This window comes from Salvelinus fontinalis, unplaced genomic scaffold, assembly GCF_029448725.1.
Source record: "Salvelinus fontinalis isolate EN_2023a unplaced genomic scaffold, ASM2944872v1 scaffold_0274, whole genome shotgun sequence".
Classification (NCBI taxonomy): domain Eukaryota; kingdom Metazoa; phylum Chordata; class Actinopteri; order Salmoniformes; family Salmonidae; genus Salvelinus; species Salvelinus fontinalis.
Genome location: NW_026600483.1, coordinates 67,590 through 76,501, shown reverse-complemented (window position 1 = coordinate 76,501; position 8,912 = coordinate 67,590).

Sequence of the window (8,912 nt, the reverse complement as noted above, 5' to 3'; positions counted from 1 at the left end):
CCCTCTCTATACATCCCTCCTTCCCTCTCTCCTCTATACCTCCCTCCTTCCCTCTCTCCTCTATAACTCTCTCCTTCCATCTTTCCTCTATACCTCCCTCCTTCCCTCTCTCCTCTATACCTCCCTCCTTCCCTCTCTCCTCTATACCTCCCTCCTCCCCTCTCTCCTCTATACCTCTCTCCTTCCCTCTCTATACATCCCTCCTTCCCTCTCTCCTCTATACCTCCCTCCTTCCCTCTCTCCTCTATAACTCTCTCCTTCCATCTTTCCTCTATACCTCCCTCCTTCCCTCTCTCCTCTATACCTCCCTCCTTCCCTCTCTCCTCTATACCTCCCTCCTTCCCTCTCTCCTCTATACGTCTCTCCTTCCCTCTCTATACATCCCTCCTTCCCTCTTTCCTCTATACCTCCCTCCTTCCCTCTCTCCTCTATACCTCTCTCCTTCCATCTTTCCTCTATACCTCTCTCCTTCCCTCTCTCCTCTATACCTCTCCTTCCCTCTCTCCTCTATACCTCCCTCATTCCCTCTCTCCTTTATACCTCCCTCCTTCCCTCTCTCCTCTATACCACCCTCCTTCCCTCTCTCCTCTATACCACCCTCCTTCCCTCTCTCCTCTATACCTCCCTCCTTCCCTCTCTCCTCTATACCTCTCCTTTCCTCTCTTTCTCACACGTGGGTAAAGGAGGAGGATGCTGCTGTCTCTCTTTCATTGACACACAGGAAGCACTGCAGGGTTCTAGAACCTCTCGGCTTGATCTTTGAACCCCCCAAAAAACACCTCAGCATCCTTTCTCCGTTTAATCTTTGTCTCCTTTTCAGCCACTCAGCCAATCCCTCGCTGCTCCAGCCACTCAGCCACATCGCTGCGCAGGGACAAATGAGCTAAACAAGCTAGAGCTGATCACACCTTAAAACACCACACTCTCTGTCTGTCTGTCTGTCTGTCTGTCTGTCTGTCTGTCTGTCTGTCTGTCTCAATGACTTACTACTCTCATGTCTGTCTCAATGACTTACTACTCTCATGTCTATCTGTCTTTCTGTCTCAATGACTTACTACTCTCATGTCTATCTGTCTTTCTGTCTCAATGACTTACTACTCTCATGTCTGTCTGTCTATCTGTCTTGTCTGTCTCAATGACTTACTACTCTCATGTCTGTCTATCTGTCTTTCTGTCTCAATGACTTACTACTCTCATGTCTATCTGTCTTTCTGTCTCAATGACTTACTACTCTCATGTCTGTCTGTCTATCTGTCTGTCTGTCTCAATGACTTACTACTCTCATGTCTATCTGTCTTTCTGTCTCAATGACTTACTACTCTCATGTCTGTCTGTCTGTCTGTCTGTCTGTCTGTCTGTCTGTCTGTCTGTCTGTCTGTCTGTCTGTCTGCCTGCCTGCGTGCGTGCGTGCCTGCGTGCGTGCGTGCGTGTTTGTGTGTGTGTGTTGAATGCTGTGTGTTAGAGCAATGAAGATTAGCATATCTTGCAACTTCCTCCTGTCATCTACGATGGATGATCATCTGCCAAAGTTTCATCTCACTAGCATGGATATCTTTTTCTCTCTCTCTCTCTCTCTCTCTCTCTCTCTCTCTCTCTGTATCTTTCTGTATCTCTCTCTCTGTATCTCTCTCTCTATGTATCTCTCTCTCTCTGTATCTCTCCCTCTATCTATCTATCTATCTATCTCTCTGTCTCTTTCACGCTCTGCATCCCTCACTCACGTTCCCCCTCTCTCCCCCCCTCTATGTCTCTAACTCTCTCTTCTTACTCTCTCTCATGCACAAAGGGCTCTGTTCGTTAAAACCCAAATAGAAACACAGCAACAGGAAGCTAATACGAGCAACCAGACCAGATTGCTTTTGAACTGGCAAATGTCATTAGATCAGATGCAGGGAAAGCACTGCATTTCCTACGATTCCACAAATAATATTTTTGCAACTCAATTTGACCTAATTTCATTGGAGGTTGCTAAAAATAATGCAGGTCTAGACTCAGTATGTGTTGCCCATTAGTTGGTAAAGAATGTGTGTAATTGGTGAAGTGCTGATTGCTCCCAAAAAGGATTCTAACGGAGGATAATTTTCTGTTTCATTAAGCTGTGGTCAGGAATAATAGGATAGCCATCTAGAGAGAGAGAGAGACAGAGAGAGAGAGAGGGAGATAGAGAGAGAGAGAGAGAGAGAGAGAGATCCATTTTCAACATTATATTATAACATATCAATTGTGAAGATGATGATGATGACAAGTCACAACCACTCACCTCTCATTCATTATAAATTCTCTTCCAAATCTGTCTTTCTATTTCCAGCCTTTTTATTCGACACGTATTTCATTCCATCTGATGTTTACTTGCCTCTCTGCTTTACGGTGTAGTCTTTCTGTTCTGTATCAAGCAGTGGTTCTATATCTGTGTGTTTGTCATACTGCACTGTGTGTCTGTCTCCCCGGTTTATGACCATAATGCATCACTGTCTGTTCTCTCTTTTATGGCCCGGGACTCACGACTGTAAAGCATGCTCAGATAGCCGTCTGGATACATGCACACACACTCATGGGCGTTCTCACACACACACTCTCTTTCTTACACACTCACTGTGAGATACTCCCCAGTGAACCACATCAGATATTACAAAGCATACTGCAGACACATTATTGCCCATTTTATGTGCGTTGTTTTTCAATTTATTTACCAGTTAGAATAAACTCTGAGGTCCATGTTGAGTTAGCAGTGAGTATAAACTCTGAGGTCCATGTTGAGTTAGCAGTGAGTATAAACTCTGAGGTCCATGTTGAGTTAGCAGTGAGTATAAACTCTGAGGTCCATGTTGAGTTAGCAGTGAGTATAAACTCTGAGGTCCATGTTGAGTTAGCAGTGAGTATAAACTCTGAGGTCCATGTTGAGTTAGCAGTGAGTATAAACTCTGAGGTCCATGCTGAGTTAGCAGTGAGTATAAACTCTGAGGTCCATGTTGAGTTAGCAGTGAGTATAAACTCTGAGGTCCATGTTGAGTTACCAGTGAGTATAAACTCTGAGGTCCATGTTGAGTTACCAGTGAGTATAAACTCTGAGGTCCATGTTGTTGTCTCATATTGTTCCTCTTACATTGGGAAGATAGATTGCTTGTTTATGGTTCCACATAATACAGTATAGCTAAAAAACATAAAGGAACATATTTATGAAACGTTAGTAAATGTTACAGTAAAGGTTATAGTAAGTGTTATAGTGAATGGTATAGTGAATGTTTTAGTGAATGGTATAGTAAATGTTATAGTAAATGTTATAGTAAATGTTATAGTAAATGGTATAGTGAATGGTATAGTAAATGGTATAGTGAATGTTATAGTAAGTGTTATAGTGAATGTTATAGTAAATGTTATAGTAAATGGTATAGTGAATGGTATAGTAAATGTTATAGTAAGGGTTATAGTGAAGGGTATAGTGAATGTTATAGTAAATGTTATAGTAAATGTTATAGTGAATGTTATAGTAAATGGTATAGTAAATGGTATAGTAAATGTTGGTAAATTTTTGTAATTGTCATAGCGAATGGTATAGTGAATGGAATATTACATGTTAGTAAGTGTTATAGTGAATGTTATCGTGAAGGCTATAGTAAATGTTATAGTAGATGGTATAATGAATGGTATAGTGAATGTTATATTAAATGTTAGTAAATGTTATAGTAAATGTTATAGTAAATGGTATTGTAAATGTTATAGTGAATGTTATAGTAGATGGTATAGTACATATTACTAAATGTTATAGTAAATGTTATAGTAGATGGTATTGTAAATGTTATAGTAAATGTTAGTAAATGTTACAGTGATTGTTATAGTAAATGTTAGTAAATGTTATAGTGAATGTTATAGTAAATGTTAGTAAGTGTTACAGTGAATGTTATAGTAGATGGTATAGTAAATGTTACTAAATGTTATAGTAGATGGTATAGTGAATGTTATAGTAGATGGTATAGTAAATGTTATAGTAGATGGTATAGTTAATGTTATAGTAGATGGTATAGTAAATGTTATAGTAGATGGTATAGTTAATGTTATAGTAAATGTTAGTAAATGTCATCGTGAATGTTAGTAAATGTTATAGTTAATGGTATAGTGAATGTTATAGGAAATGTTAGTAAATGGTATAGTTAATGGTATAGTGAATGTTATAGTAAAGTGTATCGGGAATGTTATAGTAAACGGTATAGTAGATGTTAGTAAATGTTATAGTAGATAGTATAGTGAATGATATGGTGAATGGTATAGTGAACGTTATAGTAAATGGTATAGTAAATGTTAGTAAATGTTATAGAAGATAGTATAGTGAATGGTATGGTGAATGGTATAGTGAATGGTATACTGAATGGTATACTGAATGGTATAGTGAATGTTATAGTAAATGGTATAGTGAATGATATAGGAAATGTTATAGTAAATGTTATAGTTAATGTTATAGTAAATGTTATAGTAAATGGTATAGTTAATGTTATAGTAAATGGTATAGTTAATGTTATAGTAAATGTTATAGTAAATGGTATAGTTAATGTAATAGTAAATGTTATAGTATAGTTATAGTTTTAATTAAATAAACTGAACACTGAATGACAAAAAAACAACAAAGTGAGTGAACGACACAAAAACGTCCTGTAAGGTGAAAAAACACAAAACAGGAAACAACTACCCACAAACACAGGTGGGAACAGGCTACCTAAGTATGGTTCTTAATCAGAGACAACGATTGACACCTGCCTATGTTTGGGAACTATACCAGGCCAAACACATAGAAAAGGACAACATAGAATAAAACATAGAATGCCCACCCCAACTCACGCCCTGACCAAACCAAAATAGAGACATAAAGCCAGCAGCATACCACCCTGCATACCACTACTGGCTTGCTTCTGAAGCTAAGCAGGGTTGGTCCTGGTCAGTCCCTGGATGGGAGACCAGATGCTGCTGGAAGTGGTGTTGGAGGGCCAGTAGGAGGCACTCTTTCCTCTGGTCTAAAAAAATATCCCAATGCCCCAGGGCAGTGATTGGGGACACTGCCCTGTGTAGGGTGCCGTCTTTCAGATGGGATGTTAAACGGGTGTCCTGACTCTCTGACGTCATTAAAGATCCCATGGCACTTATTGTAAGAGTAGGGGTGTTAACCCCGGTGTCCTGGCTAAATTCCCAATCTGACCCTCAAACCATCATGGTCACCTAATAATCCCCAGTTTACAATTGGCTCATTCATCCCCCTCCTCTCCCCTGTAACTATTCCCCAGGTCGTTGCTGCAAATGAGAATGTGTTCTCAGTCAACTTACCTGGTAAAATAACGGTAAGTAAATAAAATAAATAAAAAGGATCTCTAAGGTCAGGGTGTGACACCCACAGTAACTATTTAAACCTTCCAACCAAAACCGTGGATTGATGGCAGCATTCGTGCAAATCTGAAAGCACGAACCACTGCTTTTAACTTCTTATGGCTGCAAGCCCGAAGCCGGGCACAATATGACAACAGCCACTTCAAGTGCAGGGCGCGAAATTCAATAATATTTTTTAGAAATATTTAACTTTCACACATTAACAAGTCCAATACAGCATTTGAAAGATAAACATCTTCTGAATCCAGCCAACATGTCCGATTTTTTAAATGTTTTACAGCGAAAACACCACATATATTTATGTTAGCTCACCACCAAATACAAAAAAGGACAGACATTTTTCACAGCACAGGTAGCATGCACAAAGCCAACCTAACTAACCAAGAACCAACCAAACTAACCAAGAAACAACTTCATCAGATGACAGTCTTATAACATGTTATACAATAAATCTATGTTTTGTTAGAAAAATGTGCATATTTGAGCTATAAATCAGTTTTACATTGCAGCTACCATCACAGCTATCATCAGAAATGGCACCGAAGCAGCCAGAGTAATTACAGACACCAACGTCAAATACCTAAATACTCATCATAAAACATTTCTGAAAAATACATGGTGTACAGCAAATGAAAGACAGGCATCTTGTGGTTCCAGACAATATTTCCGATATCTTAAGTGTTTTACAGCGAAAACACAATATAGCATTATATTAGCTTACCACAATAGCCAGAAACACAAGCCATTCCCCAGCAGCAAAAGTTAGCGATCGTAACAAACCAGCAAAAGATATATAATTTTTGACTAACCTTGATAAGCTACATCAGATGACAGTCCTATAACATCAGGTTATACATACACTTATGTTTTGTTCGAAAATGTGCATATTTAGAGCTGAAATCAGTGGTTATACATTGTGCTAACGTAGTATCTTTTTCCCACAACGTCCGGATATTTTTCTGGCACTCACATATTCTGACCAAATAACTATTCATAAACATAACTAAAAAATACATGTTGTATAGGAGATTATAGATACACTAGTTCTTAATGCAGTCGCCGTGTTAGAATTCTAAAAATAACTTCATTACGATATGCAGTTTACGTTATGGCGAGAGCGTGCCCAAAACCTGGCCGCAAACTACTAGTTCACATGTACGACAGATATATGAAATAACATCATAAAGTGTGTCCTACTTTTGATGATCTTTCATCAGAATGTTGTACAAGGGGTCCTTTGTCGGGAACAATCGTTGTTTGGATTTAGAATGTCCTCTTCTCCAGTCAATTAGCACGGAAAGCTAGCAAAGTGGCGCTAAGCTCTCCTTCGTGAACAAACGCAGACAACGCAACACGCCTAACGTCCCGAAAAAATGTCAATAATCTAATAAAACTATATTGAAAACACATACTTTACGATGATATTGTCACATGTATCAAATAAAATCAAAGCCGGAGATATTAGTCGTCTATAACGACAGCTTATCAGAAGGCAAATCCAGGTCCCTTCACGCGCTCTCCAGAAAACAGGAAACTGGTGACACGTCATACAAAGAGCATTTATTCGAGCCCAGATCAAGTTATACACTCAATTTATTCTCTCACTGCCTGTCGACATCTAGTGGAAGACGTATGAAGTGCGTGTATTCTAATAAATATCAAGGACCTTTATAGGCAGGCCCTAGAAGAGAGCATCGATTTCAGATTTTCAGATAAAAGTAAGACAACATTTATGATGTTAATTCGTATTTCTGTGTAATATGTTGATGCCTATTCTCCGCCATGTTGGTGAGCGCTACCTCACAATAACCCAAGCTGTATGTTGTGGTAAAGTTATTTAAAAAAATCTAACACAGCGGTTGCATTAAGAACCAGTGTATCTTTCATTTGCCATATAACAAGTATTTTTATGTAAAGTTTATGATGAGTTCTTAGGTCAGATTATGATGAGTTCTTAGGTCAGATTATTTAGTTATTTGACGTTGGCGTCTGTAATTACTCTGGCTGCTTCGGTTCTATTTCTGACGGTAGCTGTGATTGTAGCTGCAATGTAAAACTGATTTATACCTCAAATATGCACATTTTTCTAACAAAACATAGATTTATTGTATAACATGTTATAAGACTGTCATCTGATGAAGTTGTTTCTTGGTTAGTTTGGTTGGTTCTTGGTTAGTTAGGTTGGCTTTGTGCATGCTACCTGTGCTGTGAAAAATGTCTGTCCTTTTTTGTATTTGGTGGTGAGCTAACATAAATATACGTGGTGTTTTCGCTGTAAAACATTTAAAAAATCGGACATGTTGACTGGATTAACAAGATGTGTATCTTTCATTTGCTGTATTGGACTTGTTAATGTGTGAAAGTTAAATATTTCTAAAAAATATCTTTTGAATTTCGCTCTCTGCCTTTTCAGTGGAATGTGGGAGGAGTTCCTCTAGCGGAACGCCAGAGCCAGACAGGTTATATTAAATGTTATTAAATGTTATAGTGAATGTTAGTAATGTTTTAGTAAATGGCATAGTGAATGTTAGAGTGAATGTTATATTACATGTTAGTAAATGTTATAGTGAATGTTATAGTGAATGGTATAGTAAATGTCATATTGAATGGTATAGTGAATGGTATAGTGAATGGTATAGTAAATGTCATATTGAATGGTATAGTGAATGTTATATTAAATGTTAGTAAATGTTATAGTGAATGTTATAGGGAATGGTATATTGAATGTTAGTAATGTTATAGTGAATGTTATAGTGAACGTTATAGTGAATGTTGTAGTAAATATTATGGTAAATATTAAATTGAATATTATAGTGAATGTTATGAGGGAATAAAACAGAGAAGCCAGAACGAACAGGGAAGTAAAGTTTTTTATTTAATCTGGTTTTAGCTTTGGTTTCATTTTTATAAATAACAGGAGAAAATGTTGCAAGCATAAGACCTTATTCAGGGGATCTGTCAGTCTGGCTCTGAAGGAGAGCTGTGATCACCTGATTGTTAGTGGTGAAGTCATACAATGACAAATCATTATCTTCCTGTAGCCCAGTGACTGAGTCAGTGTGTGATGGGACAGAGTGACAGGAAGCAATTTCAATTCAAACAGACTGTGAGAATGTAACAACGTGACTGAAAGGAAGGCCAGATCACTCCCTGTCTGCTGCTAGCTGGAAGGCTAATGTTCAAATGACATGTATCATGTGGAGATCACACACACACACACACACACACACACACACACACACACACACACACACACACACACACACACACACACACACACACACACACACACACACACAAACCACACTCTTATCTTGCTTGCTGACACAATTTTGCTCTCTAACAATCTTGCTAATTATAATAGTTAATTCATTCTGTGGCGATGTCTTCATCAGGAGACTAACAACCTACATTTTCATTAATTAGACCTTCAACCCTTCGATCCTTCTCTCCATCTCTCCGTCCCTCTCCATCAGCCCATTTCTCTCTCTCTCATCACCTCATCCCCTGTCTGTACAGTATATCTCCATCTTGACCGCTCT